At 36.4% G+C, this 18,657-nt stretch overlaps 2 long non-coding RNA genes and 1 pseudogene across 4 annotated transcripts; 1 reads left to right on the top strand and 2 right to left on the bottom strand.

Moving 5' to 3' along the window:
* The first annotated feature begins 210 nt into the window (after positions 1-210).
* Positions 211-2,951, top strand: LOC132602196 (kirola-like; annotated as a pseudogene).
* On the bottom strand, positions 833-4,149 carry LOC132602197 (uncharacterized). Its single transcript, XR_009567651.1, has 2 exons — positions 2,958-4,149; positions 833-1,527 (listed from the first exon to the last, which is right to left on the bottom strand). It is a non-coding gene; the product is annotated as an uncharacterized LOC132602197 (long non-coding RNA).
* Positions 4,150-12,685: 8,536 nt separating this feature from the next.
* On the bottom strand, positions 12,686-17,711 carry LOC132603273 (uncharacterized). Of its 3 annotated transcripts, XR_009568074.1 has the most exons (5): positions 17,581-17,711; positions 17,384-17,442; positions 17,027-17,126; positions 13,821-15,432; positions 12,686-12,996 (listed from the first exon to the last, which is right to left on the bottom strand). It is a non-coding gene; the product is annotated as an uncharacterized LOC132603273 (long non-coding RNA). The 3 variants fall into 3 exon arrangements; XR_009568075.1 differs by having other exon boundaries at positions 13,821-14,702; positions 17,384-17,709; XR_009568073.1 differs by having other exon boundaries at positions 17,384-17,709.
* Between the last annotated feature and the right edge of the window lie 946 nt (positions 17,712-18,657).

An 18,657-nucleotide genomic window follows, 5' to 3' on the forward strand; every position in this document is an offset into this window, starting at 1 on the left:
CGACCATTCATATTCATCATCTTTAAAAATATGCCTTCTGATAAGAAAGCTCCGGAGAAGAACAAATTCCTAAATAAAAGAACAAAGAATCAGTGGTCCATGGGAAATAGAAGTGAAAACAAACTACCCACAAAAAAAGAAAGTGTTAAACACATATCACCACAGACTACACTTATTGATTGGAAACTGCATATCAATTTGGAACAAAAAGAATTTACAATTTCAAGAAGTACAAATTCTGTTGCCTCTTGTACAACCAGTCACAGCATGTGTTCGAACCCTTCATATTTATAATAGTAATGGGGTGTGTGTTGGATAATATTTTATTCTAACTTTTCACAGAACATTAAAATCTATATAAGGCCAACCTCTATACATTTCGTCACCACTTTTTTATTTTCATAACATTTTGCTATACCGAAGAAGAAAATATGGGTGTGAAAGGCAAGTTGATTGCTTCCATAGAGGTGATGTGTGGAGGACATTTGATTCATGATCTTCTTCATTCCAATACTAATCATTTATCCAATATTACCTCTAGAATCAACCGTCTTGATATCCATCAAGGTGGAATCATGAAGGTTGGTTCGATAGTTAGTTGAAAATATAACGAAGGTAACATATACATTCCTCTCTCTTTATATGAGTTACTTGTGTTTTTTACTTTTGTAGGTGTTTGGTCGTTTCTTAAAATAAAAATGCTTTTTATGAAAAAGTTGTTTGATGGTGTTTGCATACATAAAAAATATTTTGTAAAATGTTTTTCATAGAATGTATTCTAAGTAAAATATTTTGCTTAGGAAAAATAACTCCTTGGGGGCGGAGATATTTCGTCATAACAACTTTAACTTCTAACTATATATTACTTGTCCAACTAACATTTAGACACTATTATTCATGTGGTACGCAAAAATTTAAGCAAAGCACTCTAATTCGATAATATTCTTATTGGCCTTTATTGTATGCTCGATCTTTCACTAACAAACCAAATACCAAGAAATATTTTCTGAAAAACTTTTTCATGGGAAATTACTTTAGTGATACCAAACACATCAGAATCATTTTATAAGTTTCCCTTCTAATTTCCATACTTTTTGCAACGTCAAACGTTCTTTTAGATTCGTCAAGACAATTCCATTCAAGAGAGAAGTAGACAGTCTAAAATTCATGAGCATCAGATAATTTTTTGAGAAAATGAGGAAAAATAAAATAAATAAGATGAAGGTATTATTTTGTGAATGTTTAACCTTTTTATGAGGAATTGGACATGTGAACTAGGAGTAACATCTCTTTTATTCTCCGATTTTAATTATAGACGGAAAAGAGAAGATTGTTACGGAGGTGATTGAAGCCATCGATCATCAAAAGAAATCAATCACTTGGAAAGTGATTGAAGGAGATGTGTTGGAGTTTTACAATTCCTTCAGTGTCATCACATCCTGTGAACACCAGTGGGCTACATGGGCAATAGCATACGAGAAGAAAACTGCAGACACTCCAGACCCTCTCGTTTACTTGGGGTTCGCCCTGGAATTTATCAAAGATATAGAGAGTCACCTTCTCAAGAAATAGAAAATGTATGTGTTATTTAATTGCTATATATATATATATATATATATATATATATATATATATATATATATATAATGTGTTTTTGTGTGTGCTTGTGTCTTTTCGTGATTAATATTGGCAACGTAGGCTAATTCAAGCCAGGATGTGAAATAAATAATGTTGTTTTACAAGAACACACATCAATATATATGTCATTCTAGCTCCTTCAATGGATGTATTTCTAACGCCTTATTATCTTTGGGTTTCTTTAGTTGTAATATGGGTACTAACCTTTACAAATATAGTTCCTTATGTAATGGAGTATTGATTTTGGCCAGAGCCGAATTGTGTCTTATAAATCCCATTTTGGGGTCAAATGAATTTGAATTTGTGTTAGGGAGTTTTACATTGAGGGTGAAGGCGTAAAGCGCATCCTAACAAAGGCGACTCTGTATAGAAGGGCTCGAACCCGAGATCTCTGGTTAACAATAAAAGGAATACTTATCACTCCATTATAATACTTAATTGTCACGCCCCAACTAAGGGAAACGTACGGGCACCTACCATTTCCCACCTCGGTAGGCAAACTCGTCCTTTATTCACAACCAAACAATAAATAATATAAATCCAATCACCTAGAATTACACAATAAGTCTAACATAAATAAATATAATAAGTGCGGAAGATACATCAAATCCGAAAATCTTGTCTGAATAGTCCAAGAGCCACAACCTGTCCATGTGTGGCACCATTGATTCATCTATTCCAGGTAGGTTACAGTTTACCTTTTTGGTTAGACTTCAATTAGAGAATCATATGTAGAATTAATGATCATTAGAGAAAGCATGTAAACCTTCAGGAGCCACGAACCATCAAACCTTAGCCTTGCACTTTCTTTGGGCCTCCAAATACTCAAAATCTAAACATATTTGAGTTCTACATTAAAAATCAAGAAGAACGATACCCATATTGCTATATTTCTAGTTAGGTCAAATTCTAACTCATGAAATTGGGGAAACGGACCCACAAGGGTAATATGGGAAATTAGAAGGCAAAATATGCAATTCATGCTCTAGATGATCAAACCCACTATTCAATTGCTAAAACAACACAAGATTAAGCCTAATTCATATTTAAAGCAAAATCCCAAATTTGGATATAAACCCTAATTCTTTAATCCTCAAATTAATCACTAATAATGGAAGAATTGAGCTTAACAACAACAAATTCATCAAATTCTACGATTATACTAGCCAATTTCACCATCAATTTCCATTTAGAAAGTATAAACCCATTTCAAGAATTTTATCATAAGACTCATCTTCTCCACTTTGATTATAGTGATTCCAAGCATGTATTAAGGATTTAGGAAGATAAATGATGAAGTCTAGGGTCAAAGATCTTACCTCCAAGAAGATTCAGTCCAAAAGCTATTCAATTCTCCCAAAATGTGCTTAGAAAGTGATAAAGGGAAATGATAGGGTTCAAGGGTTTTAACTTAAGAAAAAATAGAAAAACTGCCTGTTACTCCCTACAGCGGTAAGGTTACCCGCTGCAGCGACCTCGCCACGGCGGCCAGGGGCTCATGGTGGTGCCTCATGCCAATCTAACCTTGCCGCTATAGCGGTAACATTCTCGCTACAGTCAGTCCGCCTCAGCAGATACCAGTCCGCTGGGGCTTCTCACCACGAAATCTCCTTGCCCGCTACAACAGTCTCTCCCCCGGTACAGCGAGACTGCTGCGACGAGTCTGGTGCAGCTGCAGCGGACACCAAACACCAGACACCAGATTTTTTTGGATTTTCACAATTCTCAACCCGAAACCCAACTATCACCCGAGGCCCCATAGATACAAAACAAAAATGCATACACCCATAAAAACGTGCTACGAATTCATTATCCGCGGCCTCAAAATTTTAAACGGAGGTCTATTTTACCAAGTAAACCCCCAATGGCCTAAAGTCAAGTTTCCAATCCAAATCCCAAAATGCTCCCAAGTGCATTGGAAACCGAACTAAACATCCCACAAAGTCACAAACAGTCATCCAGACATCTCGGAACATCTCCATGAAGAATGGACCATCACATCCACTACTTTCACATCCCGAGATGTCATTGAAGCATGAGGAAGTACACTAACTGATGACAAACCCCAAATGAAGATTTTGCCATGGAATTGTAGAGGCGGTAACAAACCAGACCTCAGGAGGAACTTCAAAGCTCTGGTTGAGTGGAATAATCCCACAATTATCTGTCTCACTGAGACAAGGATGACATACCACTCTACACTTCAAGATTTTATCAAATTTACAGATATGTTTGAGATTAGTGGTAAGGGACACTTTGGAGGCATAGCTCTAATGTGGAAAGGTGAGGAACTGATAGTGGATCCCAATTCCATTACAGACCAAGAGATACATGTTAATGTTCTGGTAAATTCCTCGAAACAATATTGGAGGCTATCTCTAGTTTATGCCAGTACTATATTTAATAATAGAGAAATACTTTGGGAGAACTTAGGATTGGTCTCTCAACATAATAGGAATGAGCCTTAGCTTAGTGGAGACTTTAACGAAGTCACCTAAGCCTCTAAAAAGTTTGGAGGCAAGCATATAAATAATAGAAGAACTACTGTTTTTATGAACTATCTGGAAAATATAGATATGATAGATCTAGGCTTTGCTGGCAATAAATTCACTTGGACCAAAAAGCGAAAAAATAGGGCTCACCTTAGTCTAGAACGACTAGATAGATTTTTAGCCAATTCTGGATGGTTGAAAAAATATACCCCCACAGTACTATCACTGTCCTTCCACTTACTCACTCTGACCACTGTCTTATCATCCTTTACACCGACCAACATATGGGGAAGCCAACGAATTTGTGACTTTTGTAGTAAAAAAAAAGCTAAACTAAACTAACACAAAAAAATATATATATATAACTAGGTTTCACGCACTAAATTAGTGCGTGAAAGGATCGAACTACAAAAATAAGAGTTTGGTCTTTCATGTACGAAATCTGTTCGTGAATGAGCCCACCAAAATTTTCAGTTCAACAAGCACTGAGCAGACAAGAAATAGGGAATACCGACAAATAAACTTTACTTAAACACATAAGTGAGAGAATTTATATATGGACAAGCTAAGTTATAGAGTATAACACTTTGAAGTACAGTTAAGGGGTCTATAAATCATAGGTGTTGTTTTATGTGGACCACTAGCACACTAGGGGGAATTAAGGGAGTCCGGAACCAAAATGCCCCAAAAAAATCACTTTGAATCAAAATATTTTCAAAAAAAAAAAGTTATCAAAGTACCTTTAGTGTAGTAAAAGACTGCGCTATAGCACTTCACGGAGACGGAGCCGTTAAGTGCTATAGCACAGTATTTTACTGCCTTATAGAAGCAGTTTTTTACAACGCAGTAAAATACTGCGTTATAGAAACAGTACAAATTTTTTTTTTTCTATAACGCAGTAAAATACTGCGTTATAGAAAGAGTACCAACTTTATATGTCGAGAAAATTAGTCAGCTTTATATGTCGAGAAAACTTACTTCGGGTACCTTTTCAACGCCTAAAATGACGATCCGAACGTTTACGTATCCTTGATGTATTGAGCCTACATTATAGTACGCAAAAAAAAATATCAGGTTCTATATAAAATATTGATGTTTCGGAGTCTTGACACACGACTAATCGTTAGTCAAAGTATGGAAAAAACACTAAGTGTTTTTCAAACAAAACTTACTTCGGGCACCTTTTCAACCCCTAAAATGACTATCTGAACGTCTACGTATCCTTGATGTATTGGACCTACATTATTGTACGCAGAAAAAAATATCAGGTTCTATATAAAATATTGACGTTTCGGAGTCTTGACACACGACTAATTGTTGGTCAAAGTATGAAACAAAACACTAAGTGTTGCAAAAAATAAAGTTGGCCGATTTTTTTTTTTTTTGGTACTGTTTCTATAACGCAGTATTTTACTACGTTGTAGAAAACTGCTTCTATAACGCAGTAAAATACTGTGCTATAACACTTTACGGCTCCATCTCCGTGAAGTGCTATATCGTAGTCTTTTACTGCACTAAAGATACTTTGGTAACTTGTTTTTTATTAGAATATTTTAGTTCAAAGTGATTTTTTTAGGGGCATTTTGATTCCGAACTCCCTTAATTCCCCCTAGTGTGCTAGTGGTCCACATAAAACAACACCTATGATTTATAGACCCCCTTAACTGTACTTCAAAGTGTCATACTCTATAACTTAGCTTGTCCTTATGTAAATTCTCTCTCTTATGTGTTTAAGTAAAGTTTATTTGTCCGTATTCCCTATTTCTTGTCTGCTCAGAGTTTGTTGAACTGAAAATTTTGGTGGGCTCATTCACGCACAAATTTCGTGCGTGAAAGGCCAAACTCTCATTTTTACAGTTTGATCCTTTCACGCACTAAATTAGTGCGTGAAACCTAGTTATGTTTTTTTTTTTTTTTCTGTTAGTTTGGTTCAACTTTTTTTTTTGTCTTACAAAAGTCGCGGATTCGGAAGCCAACACATATCTTAGATTTGGGACAATGTAGCTTAGACGAATTCCATGGATTAGTTAATCACCTTTGGAAAAATAATTAGAACTATAATTTGGCCCTTTATAACTTTACAAAACATGTCAAAGACTAAAATAAAAATTGCTTTGGAAATATTTTCAAACCAAAAAAACTCTTCTTGCAAGAATTGGGGGCTATAGAAAATGGACCTCTCCCTCCGAACTAGCTTTCACACAAATCTTGAAGAGAATCTAATTGCTCAATATAATGATATTCTCTGTAGTGAGCAAGATTTTTGAAAACTAAATCACCGTCTTGATTGGATAAATGATGGTGACGCTAATACACATTTTCTTCACCTTTCAACAATCCAAAGAAACAGGAAAAACATGATCTTAGAATTAATGGATTCGGAGGATAATTGGACCTACAACATTAAGGATAACAATCTAATCAACTTCTAATACTTTGTGAACACTTGCGCTACTGATCTAGTCAGCTAACCTAAAAACAACTACATTCTCCATACAACCACAAATACCCTACCACGCCAGGACGAGGAAACACTGTTTAGGTTCCTAACTCAAACTGAAATTTAGAAAGTTATTTTCTTATTCAAACCTTTAAAGTTCCCGGGAACTGTTAGGCTATATCCAATCTTCTTCCTAAAATTTTGGTCTGAGACCGTGCTAGCAATATCTTCCCCATGCTTCAAGGCATTCCAAAGCCTCACCATCCCATCAAAAATCAACAAAACCTACATAACACTCATACTCAACTCACCCATTACAGGCCTATGAGGCTGTGTAACACTATTTTTATTCTATAACCGAGACTATTTTCAACAAGATTCGCCCTCTTCAGGTGAAAATTATCAGCCCTAACCAATGTAATTTCATCCCTAGCAGAAGTGTAGTTGGCAATGCTGTTATGTCCAAGGCGCAATTCCCTCCTTTAAAAGACCTTGCAAAATTCTAAAGGGAAAATGATGATAAAATTTTACCTAGAAAAACCCTTCGACAGGCTCGAATGGTCCTTTGTAAGAAACTGCCACCAAGTACAGAACTTTCCTCAATCACTCATCAATCTTATCATGAATTGTATTTCCACCACTAGCTACCACTTCTATCATGATAAATGGAAAACCAATTGGGTTCTTTGAACCATCAAGAGGAATACCCAAGAAGACCCATTATCATCATACCTATTAATCATCTATATGCAAGCTATAATTAGATGAATTGATCATGAAACTGTCATAAAAATTGACAACCTATTAAACTACCCCAATTTGGCCCCCCTATTTCACATCTGTTGTTCGCAGACGATATTATCTTATTTCCTGAAGCTAATAGATCAAGCACCACATCAATAATCAATACCTTTTATTCTTTTATCGTCCATTCTGGAAAAAAGTAAATTTTGGTAAATCCAAAGTAATTTTCTCAAATAATGTTAAGCATGCTGATATTAGTACTATTATCAACTTACTTAACATTAAAAAGCTATAAATGTGGGTACATATCTGGTCTTTCCTATTACAAAAATGACCCCTAAATCCAAGGCCTACCAATTCATCTTGACAAAATGAACAATAGAATGACAGGCTGGAAAGCAAAACTCCTCACGATTGCTGGAAAATGCACCTTAGCTCAATCTGTCATTAATGCTATACCAGTGCATTTCATGCAAATGAACCTCTTTCCTGCTACAAATAGAAAACACATTGATAAAATTAATAGAGATTTCCTCCGAGGATCCACCTTAAAAAAATGCAATCTCATTAACCGGGATACAATAACTAAGAGCAAAAAAGAAGATGGTCTAGGTCTTCACAAGGCATCTGGGAAGAACTTTTCTCTCCTTACAAGTTTAGTTGGAGAGCACATACACACCGAAATACAATCTGGGCTAACATTTTTTATAGTAAGTATAAAAAGAACAGAAACCACTTTGGTATAACTTCTTACAATATTGACTCTTACATTTGGAGAAGTTAGGACAAAGCTAAAGATATTTCCATAAAGGTAATACATGGTAAATATAACAGCGCACAACATACACATTTGGTATGTGTTGGCATAAGAGCGTGTGTTTTGATGATTGACAAAGTAAACGAACAAGGCAAGTGCACCAGATTTGGAGACATATGTTTGAAGACAAAAACAATGAATTAAACACATAGAGATGATGGATAAAGTGGGTGAACCAGGTCTGTAGACATGTTCTATCCAAAACACAGATGTGAATGAAACATAGACAGGTGCAAGGTGAAGTGAATGAACCAGGAGATGCAAGATCGGGATGATCAAAACAGGTCTATGGACATGTTCCATCTCAAACACTAGGGCAATTCAGAGTTGAATGAACCCAATCCAAGAACATGTTTCAGCTCAGAGTCCTACTGCGAGTAGCATTTTTGATTTACGGTAAAGACTTGGCTGACAAGCTGCATAATTTCTTTTCATAATTGTCAAGATACTTCAGACTCCTACAAGGAGACTAAAGCAGCGTGAATGCAAGAATCCTAGGTCAACTCTAACCCTAAATCTCATAATATGCCTTATTATGTAGGGATTGAGTTCTACCGACTTGATGAAAACCTAGTGCTATAAATATCTAAGTCCTTCCATGAAGAAGCTTATGCACTCATATAGAGAGAAATCAGGGATTGAGCGAACACTTTCAATGCAAATAAATTGAGAGTTCTGATTACTGAAGTGCGACCTGATACAAAGAAGAAGATTGAAGAACCTGTTTAATAGAGTTTATGTTTTACAGTTCTAGAGTCTAGAATAGTGTATTAGGATTGTTTTTCGAGTTGTACCTTTATAATACTCATAGGTATAAAATGTAAATCAAATTCTACTTCAAGTTGGAATAACTTGAAGAGGGCTCATTAGTCTATAGAGATTAGTGAGATAGGAACTAGAATTTAGTTCTTAGGTTACAGAGTTTATAATTTGAATTTGCAAAGGCTCAACGTTGTAGTGAAGTTTGGGAAAAATCCTACAGAGGTGTAGGTCGTGGTTTTTTCACCCTTTGTGAGCTGGGTGGTTTTCACATAAAATTACTGTGTCCTTACTTTTCTATTCTTTACTAGTCTGCAAACTCTAGCTTGAAACTGGTAGGGTAATATGTACTATCCTATAAGCGAAAATCGGGTATGCTATAGGATATATATTAGGTCGTGCAAACTAACAATTGGTATTAAAGCGGGTTTTCTTTAAAAAGTTTTACACCTTAAGAAAAGATCATGATGAATGTTGCACTACCACTTGGACACAGTAAAGGATACTCACCTAGAAGGCCACCAATATTTAATGGACAGTACTATGGATGGTGGAAAGATCACATGGAGGATCACTTGGAAGCTGAAGATTATGAACTTGTGGGATAGGGTCATCGGAGGACCAAAATACCCCATGAAAAAGGCTGATGATGGAACTAATGTGAAAAAGAAGAAGAGCGAGTACGTTGAAAATTACTACAAGATACTTGAAAAGAATGCAACGGCCAAGAATTTCTTGATTTATGGACTTGCACCTAATGAGTACAACAGAATCTCAGGACGTATTACTGCCAAACAAATCTTGGATGCCCTGAAGAATGCTCATGAAGGGACTAGTCAAGTAAGAAAGTTCAGGAAGGCTATGCTGGGTACTGTAACAACCCGTTTGGTCATTATAGTCCTTTTGGAACTTTTGCCACTTCCGAGCGTTTATTGACTCATTTTGACCCGAGGTTGACTTTTGGGCAAACAGACCTTTTTCGGAGTTTCATCAACTCCGAGAGGTCCGGATGATTGTTTAGAACTTGTATGTATGATTGGTTAAGTTCCCAATGCATTTTGGTGCATTTCGGGACTTTGGATGGGAAATGGGAAGTAGGCCCCGGTGGTTGACTCGGTCAACAAGACCTCCGTTGGAAATTTTGAGACGACGAGTGCATTCGTAGTGTAATTTTGTATAGGTTTAGGTGGTCGGAATAGGAGCATATGGCCTCGGGAATAACCCGGAAATTCAATGGAAAACTTAGAGAATATGGGGATTTCTGGTGTCTGGTGCCCGCAACGGCGGCACCAGAGCCCCCCGGCGGTACCGCCGTGGTGGTGTAGTGACCGTTGGGGCTGTCACAAGTAAACTGGGATGCACCGCTGCAGCAGTGTCCCCGACGCCGCAGTGGCACTCCCTTTGCCGTGATGGTCACAGGCAGGGGAATTTCATTAAATGTGTCTTAAAATAAGACCTAAACCCTCATTATGTCATAACTCGATATTGAAGCTTGGGAAGGCTGTTCTTGGGGATAAATTGAGGAATTTCTTGGAGGTAAAGCTTTGTCTAATCACTTACTTCTCATTAATCATTATCATCTTAGAATCATCCCTTCCCTTTTCAATCCCTTAGAAGTAGAATTTGAAGGGTTTTGGGAGACTTCTCCGTAGGGTTATAATTGATAAAATTGATGATGTTAATACTAAAATGTGATGAATCTAAGCTTAGTAACCCCATATCTTCTACTTTTAACGTTGAATTTCAGATTTGGGGAATTAGGGTTCATACCCAATTTGGGGTTTTACTAGAAATTAGATTTGGGGATAGTTCTCGAGCTAAATCAACAATTAATAATTGGGTTATGATTACCTAGGATTCAATTTGGTATTTTACCCGTGAATTTTCCGTTTCGCCCTTGTGGGCCCGTTTTCCCAATTTCTAGGGTCAAATTGGACCTAATTGATATCATAGCAATATTAGTATCATTATTCATGATTTCTAATTTAAAATTCGATTATGCTTAGACCACTTTGGTTCTGAGCTTCAGAGGAAGGGCACGGCGATAGAGTGACTTGTTGGTGTTGCAGTTCGGTAGTCCAGGTAGGTTATGGTTTACCTTCAGTGAGACTTAGTATAGTGAATCACATATTTAGCTTATGATGTCGGAGATAGCATATGAACCTTCGAGTGTGAAGTTAGGATGGATATCGCCTTAGGTTGGGCCCTAATGTGTGTTGGGACTAGCCACCCCGTTATATGTGTTGATTACTTAATTGTGTTGGTTTGATGCCATGTGTAGTTGGTAGATAGAGAATGTCGCTTATTGTCTTGATTAGGATAGGATTGGCATACCCGTTGTTGGTATTTGTACTATGATACATTGTTGGCTTACCCCGTTGCGGTACTTGTGATATTGAGCTTACTTGTTGGTGATTGACATATGCATTGCACGCATTCTCTCACATTATCATGCATGGCCAATATCCGGTAATGATCCGGTATCGTTGATTGAGCGAAACTGATATTTGATAAACTCTTTTACTTAAGTGATTGTGAAAAAGGCCGATGTCCGAAGATCCATTCCGAAATCGTTATTTATATGAAACGGATACTTGCTAAACTCTATTACTTGAGTGATTGTGAGGAGGCCGATGTCTGAGGTTCAATTCCGGAATCGTTGATTTATGAAACTGATATTTGACAACTCTTTTGAGTGATTGTGAGGAGGCTGATGTCCGATGGCTATATTCGGGCATCGTTGTGCATAGCCGTTTTCGATGTTATCCCGAATTCGATTGTAGTGCACGGGATCCGCAGGTCCCCCAGAGTGGTGCTGGCGAGACTCCCCATGTGAGCAATTAGCTAGGGTCCCGTCTGTCTATTTGTCAAAGATCCAAGATGAGTGGCACTCAGACTTTGCAAGTCACACTGGGTTGTGCTGCCGAGACGTCGATATTTCCATCCGGAGTACATGCGTACATCTCATTTGCATAGCATGGCATGGCATCACATTCACACCATTATTGCATTGCATTGCATTATGACTTGAGTGAGATGTCTTGATGATTGTATTGTGGTGGATTGTGTGGTTGATTCTATTGTGTGATGGTTCCACGGTTTGATATACTCAGACTTATTATCACTACAAGAAATCTGCCTTATTGTGGCGACGAAAGTCGCCACAAAAGCCCCAGAAGTCGCCACGAAAAACCTATAGCAGCGACTTTCCTCCGTTGGTAGTAGTTCCATAACTAAAGGTTTTTTGTGACGACAATAGGTAGTCGCCACAATAAGCAGATATTTGTAGCGACATATATTGCCACAAAGGGTAAGCAAGCATGTCACAAAAAATATTCTACAACACAGATATTGGCTTGGTCGCCACTAAATAAAAGCTTTAGTGGTGACTCTGTCGCCACAATAACAAATGAACTATCGGCAGCAACTTTTATCTCGCTACTAAAAAGTGATATTTTGTAGCGACTTTGGTCGCCACAAAACTCAATAGACTATCAATGGCAAGTTTGTCCTCGCTACTAAATATTACTACTAGTAGCAACTCTTGTCGTCACAAACTCAATGTACTATCAGTGGCAATTTAATCTTGCTACTAAAAAGTTACTTTTAGGAGCGAGGACAATCGCCACAAAAACTACTAACATTTGTGGCAACATTTATCTTGCTGCTGAAAAACAACTTTTAGCAACAATAAAAATAGCTACAAAAACAATTAAATCATGAAGATTTACTATAGACAATTGAATTGTCTAAAATTAATATACTGCTACTAAAAGTATTCAATAACAAATAACAAACAACAAAAGCATTCTCAAGCCGAATATTATAAATAAATACCTACTAAATAGTCAATTAACCATACACAACCCAATACTTTATCATAGTGCCATTGTATGCATTTACATATTAACAAAAGGAATAAAACATGAAGTGTATCCAGTCTTCATACTCCTCCTTGTTTCGACACCTTTGACAAAAAACAAGAAAATATTAGATGTCTACAAACGCCTCCTTCTTCGATGCCTTTGACAAAAATAAAACACAAGGTGTCTTCAAACTCCTCCTTGATCGTCTCTATTTGTGATAGTTTAAGAACCTTGTCCCTGCTATTAAGAGAAATAAGAAAACAAAAGATCACAATATAGTCATCTTGATTGGTAAGAACCATACTGACTTGTGAAAGAAAAAGTAGCCTATTCAAGAAATGAAATTCTAGATAAAGAGAAGTTATGTTGTTCAAGAATTGAAATTGGAATAACCACAATATATATAACACAAGTTAATTAGATTTTATATTCAACTAATATAACACAGTTATAACTAGTAGTTTAATAAGCATATTTTTTATATGTAAAAAGGAAAGTTTAAGAAGCATATAACTGAAAGTTCAGTCCACTCGAACCATGTCTTGACACATTAAATAAAGTTCTACTTTCATATATCACACTCTTAACATTGTAAAACTGTTATAACATACGATTATATTCCATGAGCTTTACATGGATAATAATCTTATTAAAGAAAGAAGTTAGCATAAATATGTCCCACTCACAAATATACATATTTCATCGCGGGACAAGCAAATCTATCATGTTTCAAAAACTATTGAACATAATGCAGTCATCATTATTCTGAACTATGAGAATATAATGGACCTAAATTAGCATTAAGAGTACTGGAAAATTCTCACCCAATAACATAGTGATTCATTATTCTGCACTATGAGAATGGACCTAAATTAGCATTAAGAGTACTGGAAAATTACAACAAATCAACCAATAACATAGTGATCCAACAGGGTTTGAGAGAGAGTTCAAAATTATAATTTTCCTTTATAAGTAACAACTCTTAGATGAATAATCTTAATAATTTCATATTGTTTCAAGAACTGCTAATTGAAATCATAATTAAATTACAATAAAGAACAAACCTGGACCACTTTACTTCACTTTGTTTTTGGTAGAATCTCATCTCGCAGACCCATATTAATTAGATGTACCTCTCAGGAATGAAATGAAAATAGTTAGTCAAATGATAGGGTGACATTTATGAATGTAAATAATAATATCCCTCGAACTCGTGTCAAACTTTGAGATCTTTGATCACATAGGCTCAGACTCACGATTCCGAATATGGCAAAAGAACCAAAATCATGTCGCGGCTGCAAACTAGGGGACATTCTAGTTGCCTTGCCAAGCGCATGTCGGTTCCTACCACGTGATATCACTGTGAGATCATCATTGTCTAAACCGAGGGATAACCTTTCCGGACTAGGCATGGCCTCAAAAAGTAATTTTTTTCATTGGCCCAAATGTAGTATAAAGTTCAAATCAGTAAAATTTCATCAAGCGTAGCATTCTGTTCTTTAAAAGAAAAGCAACAGCAGTTGTTTTCGTTTGATGAAGAATCTGTTCGTTTCCAAAGCATGTTCATTCCCATGAAAGTGGAATATTTCAGCAGACAATAGAAACTCAAGGCAAAATTTAACACAACAGCTCAAGTGTAGTGCAACTTCTGCTTTGGAGAGGACATAGCAGCAGTTTTCTACAGTAACCAGTCGTAATAGTAGCTGAAGATTGCAATCATCTTTAGCAGATTCAGGCCTCAAGTGCAGCTGCTCTTTTCAGGGCAACAAGTTTTTTTTTTTTAAAAAAAAGAATGTAACAACACAACTCCTCACAAGATGGACAATATGTTGATCACAGAGGCTTAAATAACAAGGATAGCCACCATTTGTTTCCCTTGGATTTGCAGCCAAAGTAACACGATGAGCCAACAACAAAGAGAGTTCTCTATTGCAGTATCCTTATGCCTGAAAATACAACAACCATTTAGCCCCAAATAGTGGTTGCTTGCCTCCAGCCGCAACACGTTCAAGAGTAAACACCAAGGTATAGCAGTAGTTTTCCCTCAAAAGGCAGTGAAAATGTTGTTCATAAACGAAAAATTTATCGGCCCTTAAATACAGTAGTTGACTTCCTCCAAGTGTTGCATCTGTTTGCCTGAAAGTGCAACAACACTTTGGCCCAGAATGCAGTGTTTTCCTTACCCTAAAAATGCAACTCAAGAGACAGTTGTAAAAGGTATCAGCCAGCCTACACAACAAGAACTTATGAGCGATGGGTGTGCCAAACAAGCAGCCAACAACTAGTCTCATTCAAGGCGGCATCAATGTAGTATCGGTTCATTTTTTGTAGAACACAAGCAGAAACAGAAGACCCAAAATGCAGTCGTTTCAGCTCAAGAACACGGCAGCAGGTCTCAAATGCAGCAACCCATCAAGTAACAGCCAAAGTAGCAACTCAAGGAGGTTTAGTTCTTACCATAATATAGCTTTTAGAAAGGAAGTAAGTGAAATCTTAGGAAAAATAATAGCTGAAACAAGACTCTTAAACTTATGCAGGCAGAAAACAACAACAGGCACATACCAATGGACAGACATAGCAGATCAGAGAAACCTAATGCTCATTAATCCAAACAGATTTCACACTTGTATGAGAATTCTGGACTTCAACAATCTTAGAGAATCCTAACAGACAGTACTGCAAACAACATCAGGAAATTATAAGACCTCCCTCATGTTTATTATGAAAATCCCAAATAGGAAAAGAAGACAGAAGGTGGAGGAAAGGAATAGAAGCACATACATGTCATTCAAACTTATAAAATAGTAATTGACTTTAAACCTCAATTATCATGAAGAATGTTAAGTTCCTTTAGACATAGACAACTGATCAGAGAAAAAGGAAACAAACAAAAAAATACTTTCCACTTAGTTCAAGTTAATGAAGGACCAACAAAACATAGCTTATACAGTCTGGAGACTTGGAAAAGATATGATCATGCCAAGATTTTATTTCAAAAGAAAACATCTCTTCATTTTCCCTTAAACAGGGCTAGATCCCTACTAAGAGGCATTAGAGGAAAAATCTTTATATGCATTCAAGGTCTATAGCTTATAGTTACAGTTGGTTGATTCAATTAAATATTACAGTTGGTTGATTCAATTTAAATATCAAAATACATATGTGGAATCTTATAGGTGAAGTGATATTAAACTTAAGAAGATCCGTAACACGAATAAGAGAAGTGATTAAAGGATGGAAACCAGCTAGACATTCTTTTTTTTTTTTTAGAATTATCAATCAAAGGAAGAAACATATGGAGATGAACTAAAAATACACCAGAATATGCACAAGAATAGTGAATATGCACCAGAATAGTGAAGTCTTTGCACATTCTATAGTGATAAACTAAAAATGCACCAGAATATTATACTCTTCACACAACAATTTATAAATTCTCATAAGATCACTAATGAGATGTCATGTCTTTTCCCATCTCAACAAAATGAAATAGTTGAGACTGAGAGAAAGAATATGCATCTCATTGCCTTGGATTAAAATTTCACTTTGTGCTTGAAGGTTGTACGGACCTTGTTAAAAATAAAATAGTAGTAACTAACAATTAAAACACTTCTCAAGCATATCATCCTAAAGAAAGCTACTGAACAAGATTAAGGATTTTGGAGGATCTTTTTAGTTGAATTTGTCTACATACTTTACCTATCCATAGGCCAACTCTCTGGTCTCTACCAATAAGCCAAACTGATGCCACAAAGTTGAATACACTAAGTTGTTGTAATTAAAAATCACTATCTTTTTAAATTCTATAACTTTAGAGGTGAAGGGTCACTCTCATATTTCCAACACCAGAAAACTTTACGCTCTTTGACTTGTCTTTCCATGAAAACTCTCATTCTAGGCAAAAAGGTATATGTTGGATGCAAGAAGCTCTCACACAAGGCAGAATTTAACCTCACAGCATTCCTATCATTGTTACGGATGACAAGATTGCCATCGTCAAGGATACAAGTTGTAGATTTTCTGGTTTCGACGGAAACATTAGATGACCAGAGTAAATATCCATGTACATTTTTAACTACTAAATTCCCAATTTTGTCAATGAAAAATGTACTTTTTTATGATGGACAGGCTTGTTCCTATTGGCAACCCAAATAAATGTCTATACTTTAATACACCATAACCACATAAGAACAAAAAATAAAAATAATGGAATATCGACATGCAATCACAATAACACCAGAAAGGTCTTCAAGAAGAAACTTTAACTTACCCAAAAAAAGAAATAGCTGAGAGTTCTGTCAAGATCGAATCCACAATAACAATACCAAATACGCTCTGGATGACTCTTTTATGCGAAATTCTTTATAGTCCTGTAGATTTTCAAATGGGTGAGGGAAATTGGAGATGAAATATCAGAATATATCAGAATACAACTGTGAAAAATCTCTGAAAATTAATTATGGCTCATTGCATGTTGAAAAAAATTCTTTATGAATCATTACAAACAATACCCAAATTAATTTTTTTACCATAATACTTGATGTGCTTGGAAGATCACAAGAAATCCCAAACTTTCTTTCATATAACCCATGAGAAAAAGGAAAGGATTGGGGATTTGAAGATATACCTGATTTGAGATTTTGGGTCACTAACTGGAAGCAAAGAAACGGAGCAGCAAAGTTGTTCCTTCAATTAAGAATCGAGAAACTAAGATTAAAATCTTGTGATTTGGGGGATTTTGAGAAAAATTAGATCTAGCTGAGAAAGGGAGCAACATAAATAGAGAGATAGAGTTTTGATTCTTAGATTTGGGACTTTCAGGACCTTTTGAATCTTTTTCACCAATATGGGTAGCTTGTATAAGGATGAAAAATGACAATGCAGATCGAAGAGGAAATTTTCTGTGGAGAAGAAAACCCATATGTTTTATGGCTGCTGATGTTTTAATTCAAAGGCATGTTTTTTTCTTTTAAATAAAATAATAAGGGTTAGCAGCGACCCAAGTCGCTGCAATATGCCTTTAGTGGCGACTATTTAAAAGTCGCCACGGAATCTATGGAGCCAAAAATTTATCTTAGCGGGAATGAATTTTTCACCTTTTAGCTGCACGAATCAGCGGCGACCAAATAAAAGTCGCTGCTAATAAATTACTTTCTGTAGGGACCTGTATAGTCGCCGCTAAATGTATATCATTTGTTGCAATCACTAAGGTCGCCACTATATGTCGCCGCTAAATGTCTAATTTCTTGTAGTGTATGTTGGGGTTAGATACTTACATAGGTGTTGATGGATACTCGGTTACGATTATATTGTTTCATGCGTGATTATTCTATTTGTTTATCTGCGTTATTTTCTGAATTGTGTTAACTATTCCTAGTCGGCCTATGATGCCTACCAGTACTGTGGTTTGTACTGACCTGCACTTGCTGCATTCTTTTATGAATGCAGAGTATCAGGCCGGATCTATTTCTCTGACTCGTGGCTGATCGACTCCTCAGCTTCTACTTGAGTTTTCCAGGGTGAGCATGGCGGCAATTGACCTCGAAGACTCTTCTATTGTTTATGTCTTACTTTTCTTTCAAGACATGATTTGAGACATTTTATGTATTATTATTCAGACCAGAGTTATTCGGATTTAGATGCTCTTGTATGACTAGACCAGATACTGGGGTGGATCCATTTACTTCAGCGCTTATCTATATTATGCTATATTGTGAGACTTATGTCATTTACTTCTTCCGCTATTTATTATATTTATTGATTGTGAACGCTGTGTTAAGGGTTCACCTACCGAGGTGGGAATGGTAGGTGTCCGCATGACTTAGGCTAAAATGGGTCGTGACAGCTACCGATTTTGAAAATTTCAAAATGAAGCCGGGAGAGACAGTGTATGAGATGTTC

Source organism: Lycium barbarum, chromosome 7, assembly GCF_019175385.1.
Source record: "Lycium barbarum isolate Lr01 chromosome 7, ASM1917538v2, whole genome shotgun sequence".
Taxonomy (NCBI): domain Eukaryota; kingdom Viridiplantae; phylum Streptophyta; class Magnoliopsida; order Solanales; family Solanaceae; genus Lycium; species Lycium barbarum.